Below are 27,540 nucleotides of genomic sequence, written 5' to 3' on the forward strand. Positions count from 1 at the left end.
GAGTCTAGGGACGACGAAAACAGGCACACACAGACAGAGTTTGGAGACATCTGTATGTGTCTGTTTTCGTCGTCCCTAGTCTCCGGGTCTTACTGTCATGAATTACACTCACCAGCTCACTTGCTTTTATCAATTCTTTCACTGGGTCGTCGTCACCAGAAACTCCATATATACATATACAAGGAAAAAATATAGCCGGAGCTCTTACAAACATATACATATACAATATATAGCCTCGTGTATATGTGTACAACCTTAGTTTCCGTACGCATTAAGAAAAAGTTAGACGTCTGTTTGAACGAGGCGGACATATGATAGCTGATTCCAAATCTAAATAGTCGAGAAGTTCGCTCAGAGGTCCCAGGAAAGAGCAACTATTTGGGTGTTGAACCACAAAACAGTTTGTGTTTCTTTTAGATGTCCAGTTAATATTGTTCAACTGTCTTCAATTATTACGGCGAGCGTTTTGTTAAGTCTCCATTGAATTCGATTAGCACCCTGCGAATTAATCTTTGCCACGTTCTTGTTAAGCATGATTTTTCTCAGAATGAAATTTATACTTTGGCACCCCCAGTGCACCAGAGAAGCACACTAAACGCCCTAACAAACAGCATCATCCGCGACATACACGCGTTCTGCATATGTGCATCGTGCCGCGCATTGTACAAATGTTTCAGCGACGTTTTTAGAAAGAATTTGTCGATCCTTTTGACTTTTTTCTATCCGGAAAACAGATGATAAACGATAACGCCACAGCAAGTTAGCCAGCGTAGGCTGAGTGTCGTCTGCTAGGGAGCGGCCGTGTGTTGAAAAGATCGCCACTAGCGGCGCTGACGCACAAGGTTTGCTGCGCCACCTGGCCCAGCGCAACAGGCCTACAACAGGAATGCCCCATGGACGCAGGTCCTGACGAAGACGCTTCAGGCGTGCATGCAAGTGGACGACCTCTCGCCTCAGCCTCTTCACTGGTGGATTTCCTAGATCTATTTGAAGCAACTTAGACAGCTAAAAAAGAAGTTCAGCTAACATAAAAAAGTCAATCGCCATAAACGCGAAATATAATCACAATATAAGTGTGGTGAAAGAGGCGGTGAGTAATTGTCCGGCTTCCACGGTTCTGTGGTGAGCAATAGTCCGGCCTCAGCAGTTTTTTGGTGAGCACTTGTCCGGTGAGCAACTGTCCGGTGAGCAATTGTCCAGTGAGCAATTGTCCGCGCCCCGATCTCTGCACATACAGCTACCCGAGAAAAAACAAAGAAAAGACAAAATGCAAAGGTCTGCTGCACGGCTTATCTTGTCTATAGGTTTCGGAGGATTTATTCGGTTAATGTTTGTAGCGACAAATAAATTTAGATTCACTTGCACACAGACGCAAAGTAAATACACTAAAACAGAATAATTAGTTAAATACAAACATTCCGTCATAAATACAAAATGCGTCCGCAAAATGTTATAGTGTGAGAACTCAGCGCCAAAGAAAAATCAGCAGGTGAATATAGATAAGCGAGGGCCAACGAAATATAACATTTGGACTCCGCGCTGTGTCCAGAAAGTCAGACAAGCTAAGCTAGCATAACACCAAGAAGTCACCAGATGCAGCCCACAAAGGGACAAAAGGGAAGAATTGGCTTTCGACGGGACCTCCTTCTTTCTTTCCTTCTTTTTCTGTAGCTGAGTTGACCTTTGCAACCCAAACATGACGTGAGTCATGTTTGGGTTGCTCACGTCATAACATGACGTCAGTCTGGGCGCCGCCATCTTAGCGCACGTGACCTTGCGCGCCACTGCTTGCCTTCTCTTTCGGCTGCCTGTTGGCGCGACGTACTGTTGGGGACACGGTTGTCTAAAATCTCCAGCCCGTGGCCGAGCAGCCCCTATCGGCGATGTCGCGCACGAAGGAACTATACCATTACAGTCTCCGAGGTAAGGCCACGCAGCGCCGCCTGTCGGGAGCGAGTACCATCGCATTCTGAGCGTCGTCTGCTACGCAGAGCAGTTCAGCGCGGCCTCCCCTCGGGGTGGGTATTGGTGTAGTTCCTTCGTGCGCGACATCGCCGACAGGGGATCGCTCCGCCACGGGCTGGAGATTTTAAACAACCGTGTCTCCAACAGTACGTAGTACGGCGGTGCAGCCCAGAGACGCTTTCTCCGATTTTAAATTTTTTGCAATGAATTCCGGATGGAAGGATGACACGAGGCTTTGGCCGAAGCTTCAACGGTCAGGTGAGTGCATTTGCTTGATTTAGAGTGATATTTCTGTCCTCGAGCGACCCAGATGATCGGCCCCGCTATGCTCGAGTTACTACATATTTCGGCGGGTTTTTTTCCTCTTCTTTTGTTGCGCGTACGTTACGTTGTGGGTACGTTCATAATGCAATATCGTGAGGTCGTAATTTCTTGCTTTTTATCGCAAGAGTTGCGGTACAGCTACCTGAGAAAGATACGCATCTAAGGGCTGTTATGTTGTCGTTATGAAGTAGCATACTTTTATTGTTGATTTCAGATGTATACAACCACATGATCAACGAGCTAGAGGGATACGGAAAGCCTGCGCTGAACTACAGAGAATTTGCAAAGGGAACGAAGCTGTTTGACAGCTGCCATGTCGGTGTAGTACTGTGCCAGTGCAACGATGGTGTATGAATTTTAAAGGCCGACATGAGGTCGACACAAACAGTGCGAAGAACGTGTAGTACAGAGGCTCGCTTCGGGCCCACTTTGGCGGCAACATGCACATGTAAAGCGGGTTTGAGCAGCAGGTGCAGTCATATTTGTACACCGCTCATCAAGGTTGTAGAGGCGACAAACAAGGGGCTCACGAGTGCTTCGTGCACTGACGAGGCATGTACACGGAACCGTTCAACTGCAAGGAACGTGACCCCTGCTACGACGGGCACTACAGGGGAAGTTTATTCTCACAAGCAGCAGCCAACGCCTACAGCGGAGTTTGGGGCTCACACAGAAATGCTGCGCCACTTTGAGGGCTGCATTACTTACCCTCGCTGACTCTCCCGGTTTGAAATCATTCCTTTAAAGATTCGATTACTACTGTTGTTGAATCAGCTTGTTTTTCTCTCTTTGTGGAAACCCGTTCATTGCAAAAGGCCTCGAACGCGGGCAGTCTTTGTATAGCGACGGCTAGTGAATTTAACAAACAGCTTCGTCCCACACGATCAGATCTCTGTCACAGTTTGTACACTGAATCACGGAACAAGTCTTCCCTCTGCTTTTCCAGATTTTGCACAGAACTGTAGCACAGCGGCAAAAAAGGTCGGAAACACTCACACAGGCAATGGCACACAGGCACTCCCAGAAGGCAAGCAATGGCGTGGCTACTGTGGCGCCATCTATTAGCGCCCGAAGCAACAGGCTGCTGTAAACGGTCTATAGTCAACACTGATCTCTATGTATAAAGGCTGGATAGCGGATGGGTGAGGGTATCGCGGGAAAGGGTACGCCAACCGGCCGCCATATTGCGGTGCCAAAAGAGCGATTACAGCCCATAGGAATGCATGTAAGCTGTGACAAGTTTTGCTGTTTGTGAGCGCTTCCCTTGCTGCTTCGCTAAAATTTTGCCACGGATCGCTGCAGAAATCCCTCGTGATTGGATTCCTTATGTTTTTTGTGTGAAATCCCGTCACATACATGTTATTTCCTGTCTATTTTGTACTCATGTGAGGTCGTGTCGTTCCAATTTTGTACTTAGAACTTCGATTATGCGATTTGCTGGTTTTGTGTGGTGTTGTATTTTGTTGTGTGACGTTTCCTTTGTCGTCTGTCAGCGTATGCAGCGTGTTGCTTCTCGTGTTTCTCCCATTTCCTTTCTGCTCGGGGGTGTGGAATGCCAGGGAGCAGTATTCTCAGAATTGACTCTCGGCATTCAGCAATGTTTGGCACGTTTGTTTATGTAACCACCTTAATATGCTTGGGTATAAACATTATGCTTTGCACAGGAAGATTAGATATGACTAGTTATGACACGAAATGCCGAACGGCACTAAAGCACTTCCAAAGGACTAGAATGATATTATGTGATATAAAGGCTATATGATGGTAAAAACATATCGACTAGAAATATGTGCACTGGGGAAGTAAATGGCGGTAAAGACAGTTCAAAATGACTAGAGGTACAGTAAATAAGTCATAAAAAGGCTAAGTAGCAAGGTCTTGTGGTGAAAGCTCCAACATCAAAGTATCACAAGTCCAGTTGCAACCAGGCATCCAGTCCAGAGCAAGTTTGAAGCAGTCAACCAGGTAAGTGGGCAGAGTGCATTACTGGTTGTTGAATATGATCAACCTTGACAATTTCTTTCGCAGCTGAGGCCTGGCTGTCACCTTCTCTGTATATTCCTTGGCAAGGTGGTACAGTCCGATACTGCTGCTAGCACTGGGAAACTTCTTTGATCAGACGGATCACATTGTTTTCATTTGGGCTGCATTCAAACATATATTGTCGCAAACTTAAGCAGGAGAATAAAGAGTAGACATTCGAGGTTGAAAAATTATTTATTGTCTCTAAGTAAACTAAACATGTTGGACCGCACCAAAGAGACATGTGGCTGGTGTGTTTGTATGTCCCACTAATACGAGTTTGTACGTTAGGCAAAATTTTCATGCAATACTTTTTCTTTATATGCCTTTGCCCATCTTAGTACTGTCCTATCCAATATGGAGTGGCTTTTAACTGCATATGAATGCATAATTCAGGAGTGTTTCCATATATTGGACTAGTAGCAGCTTTAAGGTGCCCTTCATGCAATACTGATTCCAATCATCAACCACTGCTTGAAACTCTTAACTAGGGAACATGATTCATAGAGGCTAGACTTTCATGCAAATACACACTTTCAACCAGAGTTCGAGGCAACTCATTACTGTAACTAAGTTCCTTTTTTTGGTAACTTATAACTTAACTCACTACTTTTGCGCCGTGGTAATTTTCAGAGGAACTCCTTTTTCAGGTAACTTTGCCAGAGTAACTTAAGCTGGTAACTTAAGCTGGTGGTAACTTTCAGAGGAACTCGTTTCTTTTTCGGGTAACGTTGCTAAGTTCCAAGTTACTTGTAATTCGCTTTTCACTCACGTCCACTTGTTTTCTTCCTTTCCCTCCGGTTCTTCCATGGCATTTTATGTCATAAAACGTGATGTTCAGTCAATGACAGTATTCTGTTCAGGAAGTAAGAACCGCTGCTATTGGAAATGAAGCTGAACCATTGTGTGCCCACAGGGAATAAGATGCAAAGCGTTCGCATTGTTCGACATAAACGAAATCTCAACGCAGGCAACTCAGGGTCGAACTCAACTGATCACACGCGCTGCACCTGTGTAGTGCTATTTTGTGTCCGAAGTAACTTGGGAGTAACTCGTTCTTTTTTTAAGTAACTCCGTAACTGCGAGTTACGTTTCGGGCTGAATAACTTCGATATTCACTTACATTTTTCACACGGTAACTTCGTAGGGAGTTCCTTTTGACTGGTAACTTCTCGATCTATGCTTTCAACTCTGCATGCTTTTTGTACACTGCATAAAGTAAGATACTTTTGCCCCAGTGAATGTGTTGCGTGTTTTAAATGCATGAAAGTGAATATCTAGAGGTACATATTTGAGTCTGTCTCTTTGTGAATTATTCCTTGTTATTTATTCAAAAAGTCTTACTGCACGACACAGTCTACCGGCATATGACACATAAAACAGGAAGCAGCAATGAGGGAGACAGGTTCACTGTTGATATTTGGGGTAGTTGGTAACATGACATAGTAGATATTATGCAACAAAAAGACAGGGACACATATAGAGGAATACACAACACGACGACTGCAAACTCACAACTGAAGAACACGGAACGTTCTTCATCTTCAGTTGTGAGTTTGCAGTCATCGTGTTGTGTATTCCTCTATATGTGTCCCTGTCTTTCTGCTGCATAATATCTACTAAGACAGGTTTATGCTTTCAGGTATGTTATGATCGCAGGCTATGACGCTGTAAAGTTTGCTGACAAGTATAAGACACAAGATTATAACGTCCACAGAGTATGAATATATAAAAAGAACACAATGAAACTGCAATTAAATGAAACATTGGATGCACATAATGTAAAGAACAAAATGAATTACTGGCAGGTAAAAATGACAAGTTATGTGCAGCGACTGAGCTTCAGATATTTTGCACAGTCATGTTCTTTGGCTCGATTCAGCAGCTTAACAAAAAAATGAAGCCTATAGTGGTGACATAAAATGCCATAACTTCAGCACTCAGTTGCTTGCAATGTTCAGTGCAACCAATGGCATTCTGTCGAGTTCTATGAAGAAGTGCAATGACGTCCATAATGCTTTCATGGTGAAATTCCTGCGTACTGAAGCAGCTCGTAAACACGTTTTCCAAATTTCCACGAACCAAAGCATAAAGCCTGATGGATACAACAGGCCCCCCTCTTTAGCTATATAAAAAAGACTCTGGTCGCTTCTTGATGATACGCATGCGACATGGTCTGTTGACTTTTCAATGACAAGTTCGGCACTGCTGAGGTCACCATCTCCAATGAACTTCCTATCAGAGTCTGCTTTGCGCATTTGTATTCCTCTATGCCGTTTGTACTGAGCAGAGCATCTAACACACCAGGCTCCACATTTCCATTTGCAACAGATTCTGCCATACTATAAAAGCTAAGGCAAGAAGCAGTTATCAAAAACTGTTGTAGTGTTGGATGTGACAGCCTGAGGATTGCCTCACAATGCCAAAAACGTTCTCAAGCGGATCTTGACTTCGTGATGTCACGATGCCCCGAGATCGAACGGTGTCGGCGCGCTGTGGAGAACGGCGAACTACAACAGTGTGGACGCGTCGTCTGCTTTTGCACGTTTATTCCGCGTTCAGTGCAGTAGGTGGAGCACTGGGGAACCGAACAGTATCGTACCATCGCGGCACAAGTGAATATACACAAGAATTACGGAAAAGAACCATCAACTCCTAATATCGGTCCACGTGTTATCCACACTAGAATGCAGAGCTCTGCTAGAATGGTGACAGTGTCGCCCCCTATAGGTCGATCTCGCGGCGAATAGCGTGCTGGCAATGGTGACCCTGTTGAGCTCAACAGAAAGCTACCCGGGTAGCCAGTCTTGCAACAGGGCGCGAAGCAATGTGTCTCTACCTTCTTTTTCTTCTTCTCCATCGAGGACTAGCACACTCAAATACCGGCAAAATTTACAGGAAGCTTCACTATTTTGATGCGTCACACATCGCCTTCTTTCGGAGTCACCAAAGCATCACGCAAACACAGCAAAAACGCTGCAGCGGACATATGCGCTTCACAGTTTCTCGTTTCTCCTCGGGAATTCGACGGCAGCGCCAGGAGATCCAGCAGCGGCCGTCCGCTCGTCCTTCCTCAGCTATCGGGATGAGACCGGTTCCGCTCTTTCCATTATACTCTTCTAGGGCACTGTACTAAGCACTAAGGGTACTAAGGGTAATGGTTACAGCTTCCTTTCATGTTCTTTCAATTTCTTGTTACAGTTTCCTCCAGGCTGAGACCCATGGAGGAAGGAAACACAAGGAGCGGCTCTTCCCGCCAGACCAGCGTCAGACTAGCGTAGCCACCCTCTAGCGGTCGCTCGAGTCAAAATCGCCATTGCTTCCTGTGCACCACGTGATCCCCTCTAAAGTTTCGCTTTTGCAAGGCTTTGTTTCTCGCGCTGCCCTCCGTATGATTTTCCTTCTTGGAAGTAATTTATTGGATGCGTATACGAAGAGGGGAGTCAAGTCCTGTAGATCACATAAACAAAATACAGAAGCCGACACTGAAGATTTTTGTTTAAGTTTAATTTGTACAAGCTTTCGCGTGGAGGTCCACGCTTCCTCAGGTCCTGAGGTCCTTCAGACTTCAGAGGACTTTAGGTCCTCAGGTCCTTCCTGAGGAAGCGTGGACCTCCACGCGAAAGCTTGTACAAATTAAACTTAAACAAAAATCTTCAGTGTCGGCTTCTGTATTTTGTTTATGTGAAGTAATTTATTGTGAAAATGTGAGCACCGTCGTAGAAACGGCGTATGGTAATGTGTTCCTGTCCCGGCTGCGGCTCTCGTTGAATTCAAAGCAGCTCCACGGGAACGCGTTTTGTTCGTAAGTACACGGTAACTTGCTTTAGTCGCCCGTGTGTCTTAGAGTCATCTTGAATTGTTCATTTGGGACCTCAAACTTTGCCGCAGATTCATTTCATATCTTCTGTTGTTGTACAAATCTGATTAATGAAACCGCATTCTTAACCGCTTAGTCCAGAAAAGTACATACGTTGGAAGTAACTGTTGCCACATGTGATGTTTCCGGTCCCGCGTACTCCTTTTGCGTTCTGCACACTGTGACTGGTCTTCTAATAGAACAGTAAACATTCGAACACACAGAAATAAAGTGCAAGCACGCGTTCAACGTAATACTGCCATCTGAACTGCGACACAACTACAGCTCGCGTCGTCTGCTTTGCTGGAGCCATGCTGTCTGGAGGGTCACGTGAGCGGTCACGTGGTAGACAGGAGCATCCCAAAATGCAATGCGAGGCCGGCTACGCTCGTCCCGATAGAAAACTGTCGAAGGGGCCGCTCCTTGTGTTTCCTTCCTCCATGCTGAGACCCGTTTGTTCGTGTGGCGCCATCTACATGCGAAAAAATCGTGAATCGGAGATGCCGCCTCACTCGGCAGGCATTGCACTGACATCACATAACAGCAAGCGCCGTTCTCCAGGGAGCATACACATCTGTATGACTATGACCATCACGATCCTGGGAAACTGGCGCCACCAAAGTGAAAGGCCCCTCCGCGTGTGTTTCGCGGGTCGAATGTACTGTAGGGCACCCCTGTGGTTTCGCGCTCAGCGGGCATGCATGATCGAGCAAACCGCTGTCTGCTAACGCATGCGTACAGACGCGAAGGGAGCAGACGGCAAGGCGGCGGTATGGCGGGCTAGCGGCGGCGGCAAAAAAGAACACGTGACGTCACTGCTGGCACATGCGCAGCGCAATTCATTTTTCTCTCCCGAAGGCTAAGTCCAAAACACACTTGGCCTTCGGGAGAGGGAAATCAGTTGCGCTGCGCATGCGCTAGAAGGGATGTCACGTGTCTCTCTTTGCTGCCGCCGTGCCGTTTGCTCGCTTGGCGTGCGCATGCGCTAGCACACAGCGGTTTATTTGCTTGAGGATGAGATTTGTGTTTGTGGTAGCGGTGAAGCAACTTTGCCAAATATTCCGTTCAAGTTCCTCGCTGGACGTCCCGCTCGTCCGTCGATGTTCAACAGGTGAGGGAACGTTTCAGCAACGCCTTCGAGTTTCATGCTCGCGGTTCAAAAGGTGAGGGCGTCTTGTAAAATGGGCCGCTCTGTTACTACAGATGCAGCAAGTGCCAGTCCACTTTTTCTCAGCTGCACCTTCTCAGTCCAGGCAGCAACAGCACCAGGTGAATGTAGGTACACAACTTCCAAGTGAAAGACGCACGAGTGCAATTCTGAAGCTGGTAAGTACGTCTCATGCTACACACCATTCGCGTTCAGCGCTTTTATTTTGCATGTGTTGTAGCAAGTAATTCAGTGGCTTCAGTGGTGGTAAGAAATATCGTGGTTTCGGCAGTTATCAGTAATCTTTCGTTGTGCTTAATGGTTCCTATTACTTTGTATTTGTGTTTCTACTGAGAGTTATCATACTGTATTCTTAACTGGAGCAACAAAATTACCAAACACATGAGGATTGTGTTGAAACTGAGGACATTGCTTATTTTTACTGATTTCAGATTTTCAGGCATGGAGAGAAGAAATGCAGGATGCAGCCAAGAGTCATTTTACTAAAGGCACAGGGGTAAAAAGATTGAAAGATGGAGGTTTAAAGTGTTGTTATATTTGTAACTGATCGGGTGCTTTTACAGCGAAGAACGTCAAAGGAAAAAGGTCCATAAAATCATAAGGTTCCGTCAGGCATGGGGCAACCTGCATTGATGATTCGTCTGCATTGTTCCAGACTGGCAAGGTTCCAGGACACAACGGGACATTCCTCAGGGGCCCCCTACCATCTCGCTCATGATCAGAGCTGACAATTAAGGCATAATGGTTTCAAATTTCCAAAGATTCTCCAAGAAGTGGCATGCATTTCAGAATTTGTATGAGTACAACACAACAGCGTGTACAGCCCGAGACAAAAGTTCACGGCACTACGCCTTTCTTCATCGGAGCGGTCCCCTGCCAGCTACCAGCAAAAGATCGAATAAGAAACGGGTCTATCTCTCAGTATGTGCGTCCGCTCTTGTTTGATGCTAGGGTGTCACTCCAATGGAGAAATGTGACACCATGGTGGTCCGTAAAGATTTGTACCAAGCTGCACATCGTACAACCCCGACAACTAACAAACACTGCTCGGTAAGATCAGTGTTCCAATTTGAGATTTTGCTGCCTATTTCTTCCAAAAGGCTGCTCTTGCTTGTGAACTCCGGTGTACCAAGACAAGTTCAGAACAAAGAATTTATAGTTAGACTTTGAAGGCAGTAGTCAACATAAATAAGTTTTACCTCTGAGATGATTGCCCATTCAAGGCAACAACAAACTCGTAGGTTCACCACATCATCTAAACTTCCTCAGCCTGTTACAGCTTGTTTCTGTCCACAAGGAGTGGAGGACATGAACTATCATTCATCGAGCATTTGTCAGGAGGTTGTTAGAGGAATCAGTCAGACAGATGTGCTTCAGATGTTCTTTTTTTTTTTTTTTCAGTTTTCAGGTTTTTATTGTTATTCCATGACAGTATACACTGATACTGATAGTGGGCAAGCCCTGTTGAACAGTCCAAGACACAGTCAGTGCAAATGTCTACACAATTTGAGGGGAACAGAAATACCAAGAACACATGACAAGTATTAGAAACAAATAGCAAATGAACAAAGAGAAATGCAAATCATCAAAAATAATTGCATGTCACCCTACGTATCAGCAGAAAAGTCCTGTTTGATGGTGTTTTTGAAGGATGCCAGATTATTGTTGGGACGAATGCGTACACCAGTGTTTCTCAAACTGTGGGTCATGAGCTGTTGAAAGATTCATTGTTTCATGCCCAACCAGAGGGTAAAGCTCAATTCATGTTCAAAGCATTAATGGACTGTCATGTGTTGTCAAATGACAGTGTTGCATTCATGAGTAAATGATGTAGATGTGAAGGTCCTTAAACATGAATTCAACAGAAATCCTCTGGCTGGGTGTAGTTCGTGCTGCTTGGCACACTCTTGGAATCTGGTTGAAAACTGCCCTGCTACTATGGCTTTCTTCACACCATCTGCGCATCAATATTCGAACAGATTGGGACAAAAGTTTATGGAGCACCAGGGTGTTGCATTTCTTCATGGGAGTGACACTCTAGCAGCAAACAGAAGTGGCCACACACACTGAGAGGTGGACAGAACAGCCAGTCACGTGTTTCTTATTCGATATCTTCCTGCTAGCCAGCAGGGGGCCGCTCCGATGAGGTGCAAGGCAACAGGCTCATTGATATAGTGTCCAGCTAGAATTTGTGGTATTTTGGAATGATGTATTGCTAACGAGACCAGTAAAAATATCCAAAACTGGACTGCGTGTTTGGCTCACTGAGGTTACCGAAGAGCTACGTTTCCTTAAGGTGTGAAACAAAGCTTGATAAAATGAATCAACCAAGTTGTGTGATCTAACTGGCCAATACTGAGTAGATTTACAATATAGATTTGCAATATCTTGAGGACTTTTGCTCTCTTGTAACAAATGCTAAATAAATGCAATCAAGCATACATTGGAACTCATTTGCTGAGGCAAGACACATGAACATACAAACATATGTGATTGTGCTAGTTATTTTCACGCACATAGTATGATCTTCTGAATTCCCAGTAGCTGTTCGAACACATAGCTGCTTTCACATAGCTGCACCCGTTTTAACTCCTTGCATCTTCGTTGAGACAAAGCGGAGTTGTTTGGCATTTTTGTTCCGCAGTATCACAGCAGGTTTAGCACTGCATAGCCAAGATCGTACCTTTACTAGTGCATCTGGGAGGTCCCCATAGAACCCCCCATAATATTTTCTGGCTACCGCACGGATAGCCAACACTACCATGAGACAAAGTAGAAGCCAACTTGAATATACAAGGCGTAATGATGTGCATGAAGAATTTTAAAATGATTGAGCATTGTATGCGAATTACATTATCAAAATGTTGATGAGAGTCATGTACCCCGGCCACCATATTTTTGATGATAACGAAAGACGGCAATTGAGCTGGTGTGATGCCAATATATTTTTCCTTTAATCTAATGAAATAATTATGCATTATATATAGTCATGAAGAGTTTGCTGATGGATGTTGGAAGGGTGTACATTTCCTTAGATAAATCATTCACAAGAATACACACAGCAGCTTTGAGCTCACCAAGGTTTTATGCAATGCCAACTGATGTTAGTATTTTCATGGTAAAAAGCATCTGTTGCAGCTGAAGAAAACAATACCATCAGTCAGGGGCAGTTGTCTCGTTATATTGCAAGAGAGTACTCAGTACTGGAGAGATATAAACACACGGAATAAAACAAACTGCCTAGTGCAGTGAGTGGAAAGTTTATTCCACTTCTTATTGGCAGAATATTAACACAATTTTTTCTACAAGATTTCTCAGGTCAGAGCACTTTATAGGATATACAAATTGCCAATTATGTGTGTTATGTGTATGTATATCACCACACTTAAATGTATTTACCTGCTGTAATATACCCCACACCAAGCTAAAAATGGGGCATATTGTCTTCAGTTGAAAAGTCAATGCAGGAGAGCATGCATGGCTGTAAAGTGTTTCACCTGAACCATTACCCAAAATGTATGAAGTTGCAGTACACAACTATCACATAGAATGACCCATCTGTGGTGCTACGTGTAGAATCTATGCACACTTTTCTTTTGATGTTAACATTGCCTTGAGTTTGAGGGAAATCTCAGGACGAACACGGGACGAGACGAACACAAACACACGAACCAGCAACGAAGCTCTAATACACGAAGTGAAGGAGAGACGGGCAAAAAGAAAGTGTACACTTCGGCATTAACATCAAGTCAACACCAGCTAGCTTTCCTGCTCCTCCTGTGTTCATCACACTTTTGTTGGTGCCCAAATGCCTTAACAGCTGTTTTTGCATGCCTGTCATGAGAACTAGCAAGAAATCCTCATCTTGCAACAAGTCAGTATTTCCTCGTTGAAAGACAGTAGGATCATCCTTCTTGCCTTTGTGTGTGAGGGAAAGCACTGGACTGTTTGTTTGGGCTCTGATAGAACTGACCAACAAGGCAACACTGGTTTGATTGTCGTCGTGTTTCCTCTCACTGTAACATATAGTATTATAGTCCCTCATGGTGATGCACAGGTACTGCCTTGTAGTGAGGTGAATTGGATCCTTTGAAACGTGTCATCCAGCACACCCCGAATACTGAGCTGCATAGTACGCTGAGTGCAATGCCGTCACGTAGTTTCCCTAACATAAACAAATAGTTTCTGGAAGGTAAAAAAGGACATTCCAGTACAACATAGTGTTTTACAAGTGCCTGTACGCCCGCAGCACATCGTTGCCATCGCGGCTTCTCCCATACCTGTTTTTTTTTTCTTTTTTTAAGGAGTAGCAAGCTGGCACTTGCCTGGCTGACATCTCCTTATGTTTGAATAAACATATACCCCCCCCCCCCCCCTGCACGGGCTGCCTCTATTACATCTTCCTCTGTTTTTGTAAGTGGGGTGTAGGACAGCCCCAAAATCATGTGCATAATAGGAAGCTTGGAAGACAAACGAGACCTTGCCAGTTTGGAACATTGCAGACATATCAGCAAGGCAGGTGTCCCCACGCCTGACGGAACATTGTGATTTGATGGACCTTTTCCTTTGATGTGTCCTCTCTATAAAAGCATCCAATCAGTTACAAATATAATAACACTTTAAACCTCCATCTTTCAATCGTTTTACCCCTGTGCCTTTAGTAAAATGACTCTTGGCTGCATCCTGCATTTCTTCTCTCCATGGCTGAAAATCTGAGATCAGTAAAAATAAGCAATGTCCTCAGTTTCAACACAATCCTCATGTGTTTGGTAATTTTGTTGCTCCAGTTAAGAATAGAATGATAATTCTGAGTAAAAACACAAATACAAAATAATAGGAATCATTAAGCACAACGGAAGATTACTGATAATTGCCGAAACCACGATATTTCTTACTCATATACCGACTTCGGTGTTAAGATGGAACAGGTGACAATTAGACAGTCCGATTACACAGATTTTACGAACACGTCACCAGAATTAGTCCAACTTGGCACTATGGGTGTACATTACGCACCAGTCTACCGGTTTATGCCACTGAATCATTTGCTACAACACATGCAAAACAAGAGCGTTGAACGCGAATGGTGTGTAGCATGAGACGTACTTACAAGCTTCAGAATTGCACTCGTGTGTCTTGGAAGTTATGTACATACACCTGGTACTGCTGCTGCCTGAACTGAGAGGGTGCAGCTGAGAAAAAGTGGACTGGCACTTGTTGCATCTGTAGTAACACAGCGGCCCATTTTACAATTTTATGCAGACGCCCTCACCTTTTGAACCGCGAGCATGAAACTCGCAGGCGTTGCTGAAACGTTCCCTCACCTTGTTGAACATCGACGGAGTAGCGGGACATCCAGCGAGGAACTTGAACGGAATATTTGGCAAAGTTGCTTCACCACTACCACAGACCACAAATCTCATCCTCAAGCAAACAAACCGCTGTGTGCTAGCGCATGCGCAGGCGAAGCGAGCAGACGGCACGGCGGCGGCAAAGAGAGACACGTGACATCACTTCTAGCGCATGCGCAGCGCAACTGATTTTCCTCTCCCGAAGGCCAAGTCAAAACCACGGGTCAAAACACTTCCAGACTGATGATAGCGAATTCGGGTGGTCATTTCGGAGCAACTTTTTTGCCAGATCTCGAGCAGTCATGTTCACTTGGTCAAAATGAAGCAAATCTCGCATGTTCGCGTGGCGCTTTGCGAGCGCTCGGAATTTGCTAGCTAGCACTTTTTGTGCCGAGGAGGCCGAACTCTGCCAGAAAGTTTAGTACATAATTCACCGAATCTTTGTGGCCGCGTGGCGGCGCTCGTGAACTGCCGGAGGCTGGGTCGGAGGCCTCTCCTGGAGTTATGCCTTAGAAACACGCTTCGTGCAAACTTATATTACATGTCAAATACTGGGATTAAAACTGGGCTTGACAAATAAACACGTTCAGTGGAGGGAGTATCAACTGTCATTCGTCAATTGTGCGCCTACAGTATGATTCGGGGAAGCAAGCAACGCTTTCGTTTCCAAGCTTGGTGGGAAAGCCTTCTTGACGGCACTAGCAGTGATGAGGGGAAGCCACCTCCAAGGGATACCGACAGCGAAAGCAAAGTTTCCGCAAAGATGAACGCGAACGCCGAAAAATGATCTTTTCAATTGCTTGTCTTTATTTTAGCGCAGTCGAAGCTTCTATAGCATGAGACTGTCAGTTTAAACGCAGCAGAAGCACTTCGCGAAGAACTTGGAAGCGATGTTTTTTATATGCTTTCCAGTGACATCTAAAACCGGCCTCGGTGGCTCAGTCGGTAGCGTGTTCGCCTTCTGATCCCGAGATCGCGGGTTCGAACCCGGCCGAGGACGCCAGCAACTTGGGGGCAGGGTACAAGTTGCTTAGACACGCCGTCTTCCGCGAGGGACGTTAAATACGGGGTGCCGTGTGATGAGCTTTCATCGCACGTTAAAGAACCCTCAGGTGGGCAAAAGCAATCCACAGATCGACCGCTGTGGCGTCGCTCATGATCTCAGTTGTCTCGCGATGTAAACCCCCAATTATTATTATTAGTGACATCTAAGAAGTATTGACTGACTTTAAGCCTTTAAAGGGCAATGTCTTCTGTGATAAAACACTACAAACGAGTGAAATTATCTTTTGAGTCTGGTTTAACTCTGTACCTTTTGTTATCATGATAATCTAAATTGGAATGTTGTGGTGCGAAGCCAACTTCAAGGATATGACGCCGCTGTTGTTTTGCTGATTGCACATATTCAATAAAATGCATCTCGAGACAAAAGGCGTATATTGAAAATTGCACGGACACAAGATGGACGTGTTTCTTCATCAAGCTATCCTTGAGCTCTTGTTTCGAAGGTTTTTTTCGTAACCGGAATAAATAGCGCTAACCAAGGCGTAACTAAGGGAGGGGCCGCGATGCCAGCCTCCGTCAGTTCGCGAGCGCCGCCACACGGCTACAAATATTCGATGAATTAGGTACGAAACTCTCCTAACAGCGCTCGGGTGCAGACACTGATCTCTATAGTAATAGGCTGGATAGCGGATTGAGGGTGCAACCGTACGGTCATCGGTCATATGTCGGCACAGTTCCCCTAGAAGTCGGCCCAGGACGCACATTTCCCCAGGGCGTCAGTCGTGACGTTGCCCACATACGTGAGGTCGACAACGGCAAGCCCTTTCACCATCACCACCACCACCACGGTCACCGGCCGCCATCTTGGGAAGCTCAAAACATTGCCGTCCGCCACTCAGCTGCATTATGTGCATGCGCCTTTGCGTAGAATTTTTGTGGTGTCATGCCCGCATGCTGTGGTTCTGGGTGTGCTGACCGTACTGGCAAGGCACTGGGGACGTCATTTCACAAGTAAGTGACTTGGTTTTACAAATAAATGCGACTTATTAGTCGGGGTCCACGAGCGGGGTGACAAAACGTTGCTGTTGATGCATGTGCGCGGCACTTTGTGCATCGTATCTCAAGATCTAAGCGTTAAACTTTAAGCCGTACGTTATCTGGATAGAGTCATTGTGATAGTCTAGCCTTCCTGCAGTTCACGGGTATGGTCTCGGCACGCAGCAGGCGTTGAAGTGCGCTTGTCAGCTGTGGTATCTGCGGCTCAGTTTGTTGGTCACGGTATCGACGATTGCTTGCTTGGATTAGCCTTGTTATCCCTTCCATAATTGATGGCATAAATTGTTCAATGCAGGTTCCCTCACGGCCGCCCAGAACATTTAAACAAAATGTGCGGTAAATGTCAGGCGAAAGGACTGGACGCCGTCGACGACATCACTGGTCTGCAGCAAACATTTTAAAAACAAATGCTTCGACAGACGTTGTGCCCAACAAGTTCGACTTCCCAGAACACCTCCAGAAAGTAATAATGCATGCGACATATGTAGAGGCCGATTTATATGCACTAAAAGCTGGTTGAACACACATGCATGAAAAATTCATTTATCTTGCTCAAAATATGCACTTCTAGGAATTCACTTGCATGCATTTAAAATACGGAACAAATTCACTGGGGCAAAAGTATCTTACTTTATGTAGTGTACAAAAAGCATGCAGGTTGAAAGCATAGATCGAGAAGTTGCCCGTCAAAAGGAACTCTACAAAGTTATCGTGTGAAAAATGCAACTAAGTTAAGAACTAAGTTACTCAGCCCGAAACGTAGCTTAAAACGTTAGAGTTACTTTAAAAAAAGAACGAATTACTCCCAAGTTACTTCGGACACAAAATAACACTACACAGGTGCAGTTGAATTCGACCCTGAGTTGCCTGCGTTGAGTTTTCGTTTATGTCCAACAATCTGAACGTGTTACATCTTATTCCCTGTGGGCACACGATGGTTCAGCTTCATTTCAATAGCAGCAGTTCTTACTTCCTGAACAGAATACTGTCATTGACTGGACATCACGTTTTATGACATAAAATGCTGTAGAAAAACCGTAAAGAAAGCAAGGAAATAAGTGGATGTGAGTGAAAACGAATTAGTAACTTGGAACTTAGCTTAAGTTACTTTGTCAAAGTTACCTGAAAAAGGAGTTCCTCTGAAAATTACCACAGCACAAGAGTAGCGAGTTAAGTTATATAGTTACCAAGAAAAGGAACTTAGTTACACTAACGAGTTACCTCGAACTCTGGTTGAAAGTGTGTATTTGCATGAAAATCTAGCCTCTAGAATCATGTTCCCTAGTTAAGAGTTTCAAGCGACGGTTGATGATTGGAATCAGTACTGCACGAAGGGCACCTTAAAGCTGCAGCTTGTTCAATATATGAAAATCTCCTGAATTACGCATTCATATGCAGTAAAAGCCACTCCATATTGTATAGGACAATACTAAGGTGGGCAAAAGCATATAAAGAAAAAAGTATTGCATGAAAATGTTGCCTAACCGTACAAACTCGTATTAGTGGGACATACAAACACACCAGCCACATGTCTTTTTGGTGCGTTCCTGTATGTTTACTTTACTTAGTGACAATAAATAATTTTTCAACCTCGAATGTCTACTCTTTATTCTCGCTGCTTAAGTTTGCAACAACACATGTTTGAATGCAGCCCATCCGATCAATGTATCCGTCTGATCAAAGAAGTTTCCCAGTGCTACAGCAGTATCGGACTGTACCACCTTGCCAAGGAATATACAGAGAAGGTGACAGCCAGGCCTCAGCTGCGAAAGAAATTGTCAAGGTTGATCATATTCAACAACCAGTAATGCACTCTGCCCACTTACCTGCTTGATTGCTTCAAACTTGCTGTTGCAACTGGACTTGTGACACTTTGATGTTGGAGCTTTCAACACAAGACCTTGCTATTTAGCCTTTTTATGACTTATTCACTCTACCTCTAGTCATTTTGAACTGTCTTTACCCCCATTTATTTCCCCAGTGCACATATTTCTAGTCGATATGTTTTTACCGTCATATAGCCTTTATATCACATATCATTCTAGTCCTTTGGAAGTGCTTTAGTGCCGTTCGGCATTTCGTGCCATAACTAAACTTCCTGTGCAAAGCATAATGTTTATACCCAAGCATATTAAAGTAGTTACATAAACAAACGTGCCAAACATTCCCTGGCATTCCACACCCCCGGGCAGAAAGGAAATGGGAGAAACACGGGAAGCAGCACGCTGCACACACTGACAGAGGACAAAGGAAACGTAACACAGCAAATACAACACCACACAAAACCAGCAAATCACATAATCGAAGTTCAAAGTACAAAATTGGGACGACTTCACACGAGTACAAAATAGACAGGAAATAACATGTATGTGACGGGATTTCACACAAAAAACGTAGGGAATCCAATCACGAAGGATTTCTGCAGCGTTCCGTGGCAAAATTTTAGCGAAGAAGCAAGGGAATCGCTCACAAACAGCAAAACTTGTCACAGCTTACATGCATTCCTATGGGCTGTAATCGCTCTTTTGAGCACCGCAATATGGCGGCCGGTTGTCGTACCATTTCCCGCGATACCCTCACCCATCCGCTATCCAGCCTTTATACATAGAGAGCAGTGGGTACAGATCGGCCTGAGAAAAAACCACTGATCTCTATGTATAAAGGCTGGATCGCGCATGGGAGAGGGGCTCGTGGGGGAGAGGCGTGCCTTCGGGCCGCCATGTTGGTGGGCCCTAAAGTGCTGTGTGTGCCCATAGAAAACAGTGGGAGGCAACAGAGATTGTGAGTATTTATTGCGCTGCAAGCATTGGTCGTTGTTTGTCATCACACAATTTTGTAAGTATACTGATGTATCCTAACAGTGTTTCACAGGTGTCCTGCCGTTCGATTCTTAATTACGTTATGTTTTTCATTCCGAAACTACACCGTCACTGCAGTGCAGCGCTGGGGATTGTACTACAGCACGTTTCCCAGCCAATATTTCAATAAGAGACGACTTGAGGTTAACAACAACCATGTATATAATATCCCGTACTGCGTTCTGGACAAAAATTGTTCCATAAAGAATGGTCCGGGAAAAGATATACTCGCATGGCAGAAAGAGATCGTTCTGTAGAATCACAGCCGCAATGTTTTAGCCGTGTATGCGTTTAGTATGATTTATATCAAGCATCGCCTTAGAAAGAGTCTTTTAGTAAACGACAGCGGTGCTTTGCCTCGCAAATATGGACACACCGAAGCAACCCAAATAATTACTTCACGCAATTAGATCACACTCGTTAGGACAGTTAATCAGGTAAGTTACTTAGAAAGTGGTAACACCTGCTTGAGACACAGGACTCATCTCTTTTTGAAGTACAGCCCTTTATGTTTGTTTGCTTCTTCCTTTATTTGTTCTGATTATTTGCAAACGCGATTGTGCCAAACTGAATGTCCTTCTCCAGCACTCACGTGCTTTTGTTGAATACAACTGCAGCGTGAGAAAAGCTGCTTGGGGACGGGGTCCTGCTATCCAGTGCCGACTTTGTCATGCTTGTTATGTGGAGCATGTTCCAAAAAATGCAGCTCCACGTATGGTCTTCAAATTGCAACAGGACTATTTGGAGCTTGAAACAGTTGTGATTTTGTCATTTTGGCCCTCGTGTACTCAGTCTGTGAAATGCAAACAAAAAAGTCGAACACGATATGCTTTTGTAATGAAGATCACTGATGATGAGTAAAGAGAATATACGAGTTCAAGTTTATTCAATATTTTATATCATTCATTATATTATTCAACATTTTATGTCAAGTTTATACAACATCAAGTTTATTCAAGTTGAAGATTTATTTCTTGCGCTTATGCGTTTCAGGATACAATGAACGTGCAGGGAGGTCGCAAAAGGCTACATTTATTGTTTTGTGACCTTGCTACAATGGCAATATATATCTCAGGAATGACAATGTACACATACATTATGCAAATTTGTTGCACCCAATTTTCATACTTGCTGAATTTTAAATTTTTGTTTTGCTGCCTATGTGTTCAGTGTATTACAAATTGCTTAATGCAAACAACACTTTGTTAGTTTCAAGCTTCTTGCTCCCATCTAAGATATTCCTATCCTGGAGGAACTGCCACTTCGACACCATAAAATATTCAGTAGGTTTCACTCTGGCAGGCCCTGCCACTGCAAATTTCCTGAATTGAAACCCTTCAAACTGTGTCATAATCTTAAATACGTCAATATTTCTGCAAGTAGTTGACATGCTGGATGACACTCCCCCTGCAGCTAAGGTAACTATAAAGAGTTCCAAGAGGCCGAAGGTAAACCTACAGCTGCATGAGTGTGATCAACAGTAGGGCATTCTCAATAAATAATTTTCTTCTTATAGCGTACATGTGCATGCCTATTAACTGGAATAATTATCACTGTTCCCTGACAAGTTTTAATTTCTGAGAGTGTACTGTAGAGGCTGCTTAGATCTACAACAGTTCATACAAGGTATTATATACTGTGAATGCCTTTAAAAATCCCATGTGACACATATGCCTTTACTTTCTGGAGGTGCTGTGGAGTTTGTGGGCATTACGCATTACATCTTACTGTACCCACAACAGTCGCCGCAGCGATCATGGCAACTTCTTGCAATTACGGTCATACCAACCGTACTGGCAAGGTTACAGGGCCTAAATTTATACAGGTGAGTCACTCTTCATCAAGGAATAAATAGGCGTCCATTCTGTATATTTAGTTGACCATTATGAAGTGTTTTTTTGCCCAAAATGAGCACTGGATGCAGGTTGCTTGATCGCTCTACCGACGTTCAATCAAGCACGCTTGCATTTTACCCGGCGGCAAATACAGTTTGAGTGCATAATATGCTTGAAAGAACATGTTACACTACACAGATAGTGTTGTCATCAATATATGTGCAAGCAATCGAGCGCTTTTTTGCACGCATTGCTAGCATGGTGCACGGTGTTCTCTGCGGAAGCAAGTGCCACATTCATTTCTTTGAATTACCTTCGCGCACAAGTTCGGTATTACGTCATAATGAGACCACGATTGTCACCTTTTTTCATGTATTGGTATTGTTTTGTGCCTTGGTTTGATTTGTGACAAAGAATCCTGCGTAACGGTGGTGTGGCGCGACTTGAATACCGCCTTTGTGTCTGAGCTGTATCGTCAGCTTGGTACGATAGTAATAATCTGTAGCGTATCGTGCTATTTGTAGCAGTTGTTAAGGCAAAAGTGGTCTCTCAATACAGGTTCCGTCATGCTACCCAGTGAATAATCTGTGCAGTGTGATACGGCTGGGTGTACAGGTAAGTATCGCGTTCCTCATCCACTGGTTTCTACTTTACAGGAAGGAACAACCTCAGTGCACGCACTGTGGTTAGCCTCTCTCAGTTTTGCATATTTTCTTACATGTTCACATCAAAAACACACCTTACACTTTAAGCTCCTTCACCCAGCAATATAATAATTAGAGATTATATAATTATTTTTAGAAGAGTTCCCCATATTCTTTTTAGAATAGTTTTTAATCTTTTTAATTTTTAGAAGATACAGGGATTGTAAACCATGTTTTAAACTGATGTTTTAACATTTGTCCAGTGCATTTATTAAACAACATATTCATTTTTAACTGGTTGCACCCAAACCAATGTTCTGATGTATTATTTCCTTTGTTGTCGATGCACCATAAAAATTGTAATAATCATCATCAATGCAGGTTACTTCACAGCTGCCTCGACATACTCAAGAACTCGGTGCAGAACCTGCGTAATGCCCACGAGCTTTGACTACCACAGCACCTCCAGAAAGTAAAGGCATATGTGTCACATGACGATTTTTAAAGGCATTCACAGTATATAATACCTTGTATGAACTGTTGTAGATCTAAGCAGCCTCTACAGTACACTCTCAGAAATTAAAACTTGTCAGGGAACTGTGATAATTGTTTCAGTTAATAGGCATGCACATATACGCTATAAGAAGAAAATTATTTATTGTGAATGCACTTCTCTGGCTACTCATGTTGTTTACATTTACTGTTGATCACATTCATTTATCACATATTATATTCTTATATATTATTATTATATTATCACATATTCGATCACATTAAATTTAAAATTTAGCATATATGAGAAAATATCAGGAGGGAAGTTGCTATTCATTGCTCATTCCAACCTAAAATTGAGTGCTACAAATTTAGAGAGCGTACCTGACCATTGTCATTCCTAAAATATATATTGCCATTGTAGCAAGGTCACAAAACAATAAATGTAGTCTTTTGCGACCTGCCTGCACGTTCATTGTATCCTGAAACGCATAAGTGCAAGAAATAAATCTTGAACTTGAATAAACTTGATGTTGTATAAACTTGACATAAAATGTTGAATAATATAATGAACGATATAAAATATTGAATAAACTTGAACTCGTATATTCTCTTTACTCATCATCAGTGATCTTCATTACAAAAGCATATCGTGATAGACTTTTTTGTTTGCGTTTCACAGACTGGGTACACGAGGGCCAAAATGACAAAATCACAACTGTTTCAAGCTCCAAATAGTCCTGTTGCAACTTGAAGACCATATGTGGAGCTGCATTTTTTGGAACATGCTCCACATAACAAGCATGACAAAGTCAGCACTGGATAGCAGGACCCCGTCCCCAAGCAGCTTTTCTCACGCTGCAGTTGTATTCAACAAAAGCATGTGAGTGCTGGAGAAGGACATTCAGTTTGGCACAACCGCGCCTGCAAATAATCAGAACAAATGAAGAAGCAAACAAACATAGAAGGGCTGTACTTCAAAAAGAGATAAGTCCTGTGTCTCAAGGAGGTGTTACCACTTTCTAAGTAACTTAATTGATTAAGCTTACATCACTACCTGATTAACTGTCCTAACGAGTGTGATCTAATTGCGTGAAGTAATTATTTGCGCTGCTTCGGTGTGTCTATATTTGCGAGGCAAAGCACCGCTGTCGTTTACTAAAAGGTTCTTTCTAAGGCGATGCTTGATATAAATCATACTAAACGCATACACGGCTAAAACAACGGCTGTGATTCTACAGAACAATCTCTTTCTGCCATGCGAGTATATCTTTTCCCGGACCGTTCTTTATGGAACAATTTTTGTTCAGAACGCAGTACGGGATATTATATACATGGTTGTTGTTAACCTCAAGTCGTTTCTTATTGAAATATTGGCTGGGAAACGTGCTGTAGTACAATCCCCAGCGCTGCACTGCGGTGACGGTCTAGTTTCGGAATGCAGAACATAACGTAATTAAGAATCGAACGGCGGGACACCTGTGAAACACTGTTAGGATACATCAGTATACTGGCACCTTACAAAATTGTGTGATGACAAACAACGATCAATGCTAGCAGCGCAATAAATACTCACAATCTCCGTTGCCTCCCATTGTTTTCTATAGGCCCGTTGCGCTCAAGTTTGCCCGGCGACGCGAGCGCCAATCGGGACCCAAGCGGGAGCGGGAGCAGTGACTGGTCCGCACAGCCAGGCAGCCAAGCATGTATCGTGGTTAAATATGCCGCCTTTCAGATTGCCAACGCACGGCAAGCCACAACACAAGTCGGGCACACAGTATTGTTGTGTCGTTGACTACCATAACAGATTCCAAAACGTCAAAAAATAAGGTTTTATCGCTTCCTCGGAAACCCTTGGGAGACAGAAAGGCGGAAAGGGTTAATTGCGTCTACCGTAAAAACGCCGCGAAGTTTCCGCTCTGCATTCCACCTGGAGATAATGTAGAGTTATACCCAAACAACTTGCGGTAGAAATTTACTTGGATATATTATTATTATTATTATATTGGATTATTATTATTATTATATCACAAAGTTTGCCAAACAGTTAGTACTTTATATGCAAATTAGAGGGAAATATGAAAGGCTTACTGTGGGCATCGACTCCCGCCGGTTCTTCTTCTCTGCTATGTTCGAGCGTCTTCGTGCAGTGTGATGTTTACTTAAATAAAAGCAATGACCTTACTTACTTACGTTCTTCAAGAGACCCGCTATGATTGATTGATTGATTGATGTGTTTAATGGCACAAAGGCAACAAAGGCCATAGAGCGCCAAAACCATGGTGAGCGTGTCGGAGATGATTATGGGAAAGATGATGTGAGAGAGTGTGTGTGGTAGTTAAAATCTATCTACAGGTATGAGCGATGAGATTGACGAGGATAAGAGAGAGAAGAGGATGACGACAACAAGCAAGCTAGTGTGACAATGTGTGACAAAAGTGTGACAATGAGATATTTACATGAGTTCAGTGATATTGGATAAAAGCGGAGCAATGCTTATAATCTACATCTGACTAAGAAACCCACATGTGGTCAGAAATTTAATGACGTTATCAAACGGCACAAGAGGAGTGTCACCCAGTAGAAGGGCTGGGTGGAGTGGGACATGGTATCTGTAGAATGCGGTGAAATACTGAAGCTACCCCCTGGCATTTTTGTTGGAATGCTATAATGGAACACCGTGCGTGTCCCTCTCATGACCTTTAGGAGATCAAATAGATTCTCCGTTTGCTCTCCCGTTACTACATTGTCGAAAATGCCGTTCAGAACCTCTTTACAGTTCCACTGTAAGGCTCCCCTCTGTTCAGACTCAAGAACCTCAGCGAGTGGACAAACTATGTCTGGGTACGCGTGAATGATATCACCAGGCGGTTTTCTTTTTGCAGCGGGAGACATTTGGTTGATATACCTACATTACACAAACAAGGAGAAATATATCAGATGCAAGCTGTTTATTACCAAGAGCAATACAGCATTGTTTTGAGGCAACGTACTAGGTACACGGTACAATACTGGTTGATGAAACATATAAAATGCTGAAGAATAACAGAATAGCCAACGATCAACGATGCAGCAGGGTACAGCAGCAGCATTCAGTAGAGAAAGATCATTGGCAAATGATCAACGATGCAGCAGAGATGACTGTAGCCTCATCAGCTCTAAAAATACAATATGAAAGGTCTGCACCCGAGCTCCTGCCTAAAGGAAAGCACATTGTCCACATTATACATACGTACTCGGAAATAAGTCGGCGATACCCTTTGTCATGTCACGCCTGCGGCTTTGAGCTTGGCTTGCCTCTCTTTTGTTGTTGCCCGTACATGTGGCGTCTTCTTCCTTGTTCAGGTAGCAGCAGACTGCTGCCGCGTGCTTACATTTTCCCGCAATTCCCGGTTTACAGGTACACGACGCAACATAAACTGTCACGAGCACTTGGACACCTGTGATGGAGAGGTACCGAAATTAAGTTAAATCAGCTTTCAGTGCGGGTAAAATGTGCATTCAATGTCTTTCTGATCAGGTATATCATTTTGATGTACAGTTAACAAATATTACGTACGATCAAGCCGACTCACCTCGAACCGGACGCTATAAACCACGCTGTCCTTTACTTCTTCCGAAATGCATTAACGACGATTTCGTTACCGTCCGATGCTTGGTCGACGCCGAAAACATTGACTAGTAACTTGCCCAATCGTCAATGACCTCCAGCTTTTCAAACCCACGCAAGATGCGATACATTGCTTGCTTGCGCCAGAGCGAAACCCGCGAAACCGAAACACTCTTGTGCGGACCATTGTTTCGATTTGCTTCCACATGCGGCGCTGTCGTCCGCTGATCGCAACGCCGCCTGGCCGAGAGCTACAGGCCCATGGGCACACACAGCACTTTAGGGCCCACCAACATGGCGGCACGAAGGCACGCCTCTCCCCCACGAGCCCCTCTCCCATGCGCGATCCAGCAAGTCCCACACAGCAGCCAATGAGAAGTAGGAGCTATATTTTTGCGCGAAAGCACCTGGAAGAGTGAGTGACGCGGCAATGATACCCCTCAGATCACAAGACGCTAGATCCCATGCTAGATCCTGATGGGTATCATTGCCGCGTCACTCACTCTTCCAGGTGCTTCCGCGCAAAAATATAGCTCCTACTTCTCATTGGCTGCTGCGTGGGACGCCTTGCATTCTAGTTGCCTCCGCGGGAAAAATGAAGCCATTATTTCAATTTCATCCATTTTTGTTGTACTGTTTATTAATAGGCCCGTTCTTTCACACGAATGTTGCACGGACGATCTTTTTCGCGTTGTTGACATACTGGGAACTTTTTGCCTGCTTTGTAGTGTGTTGAAGGTTGAAGTCGTTGAAACCGGTTGAAGCCTTGAAGCCGTCATGGCTATAGAAGCCCGCTCATATTCGAAACGTTGAAAGTGTATCTGAAGCATGCGAAGCACTTCGTAATTTGTCAGCATTTGTATCACCGCTATCGTGGTTCATCATGACTGAGGCACCTCACGCCAATGATATGGATTTGATGGAACAAATCGGATTCAAGTCAAGTCTTTATTTTCGAGAAGCAAATGAAGTCATTGTGTATCCAGAATTATAGTTTTTTTTCTGTATTTATTTATTTCTGCTCTTATGCAAGAACGCCTTACGACATTACTGTGGCGTGGATACATAAAAATAAAAGTAAGCAATAAGTACGACATGCAAAAAGAAAAATGAAAAAGCACACATTTCTTAGACAACAGGTACTCAGGTCCCGAAAAAATAAGCTCTATACATCCGTTGGGCTGAATTTTCCTGCAATGATCAATCTCGATATGTACGATGGAGGTTCCTTTGTCATATACTAATTTTATCATGAATAATATCATCTGAAAATTGCAAACGTAACTGTTGTCTCCTTGTCAACAAACTATCCCAACCTAATCTTGACTTTATCTCGCTTATACTAACATCC

The 27,540-nt window shown here is 43.9% G+C and overlaps 2 long non-coding RNA genes across 3 annotated transcripts; one reads left to right on the forward strand and one right to left on the reverse strand.

Moving 5' to 3' along the window:
- Nucleotides 1-9,137: 9,137 nt before the first annotated feature.
- On the forward strand, nucleotides 9,138-11,377 carry LOC135394375 (uncharacterized). Of its 2 annotated transcripts, XR_010422865.1 has the most exons (4): nucleotides 9,138-9,281; nucleotides 9,374-9,496; nucleotides 9,770-9,834; nucleotides 9,902-11,377. It is a non-coding gene; the product is annotated as an uncharacterized LOC135394375 (long non-coding RNA). The 2 variants fall into 2 exon arrangements; XR_010422864.1 differs by lacking the exon at nucleotides 9,902-11,377 and having other exon boundaries at nucleotides 9,143-9,281; nucleotides 9,770-9,893.
- Nucleotides 11,378-25,544: 14,167 nt separating this feature from the next.
- Nucleotides 25,545-26,462, reverse strand: LOC135395543 (uncharacterized). The gene is made up of 3 exons (XR_010423157.1): nucleotides 26,155-26,462; nucleotides 25,816-26,019; nucleotides 25,545-25,737 (listed from the first exon to the last, which is right to left on the reverse strand). It is a non-coding gene; the product is annotated as an uncharacterized LOC135395543 (long non-coding RNA).
- Nucleotides 26,463-27,540: the final 1,078 nt, after the last annotated feature.

The sequence above is a fragment of the Ornithodoros turicata genome, chromosome 5 (genome assembly GCF_037126465.1).
Source record: "Ornithodoros turicata isolate Travis chromosome 5, ASM3712646v1, whole genome shotgun sequence".
Taxonomy (NCBI): Eukaryota; Metazoa; Arthropoda; class Arachnida; order Ixodida; family Argasidae; genus Ornithodoros; species Ornithodoros turicata.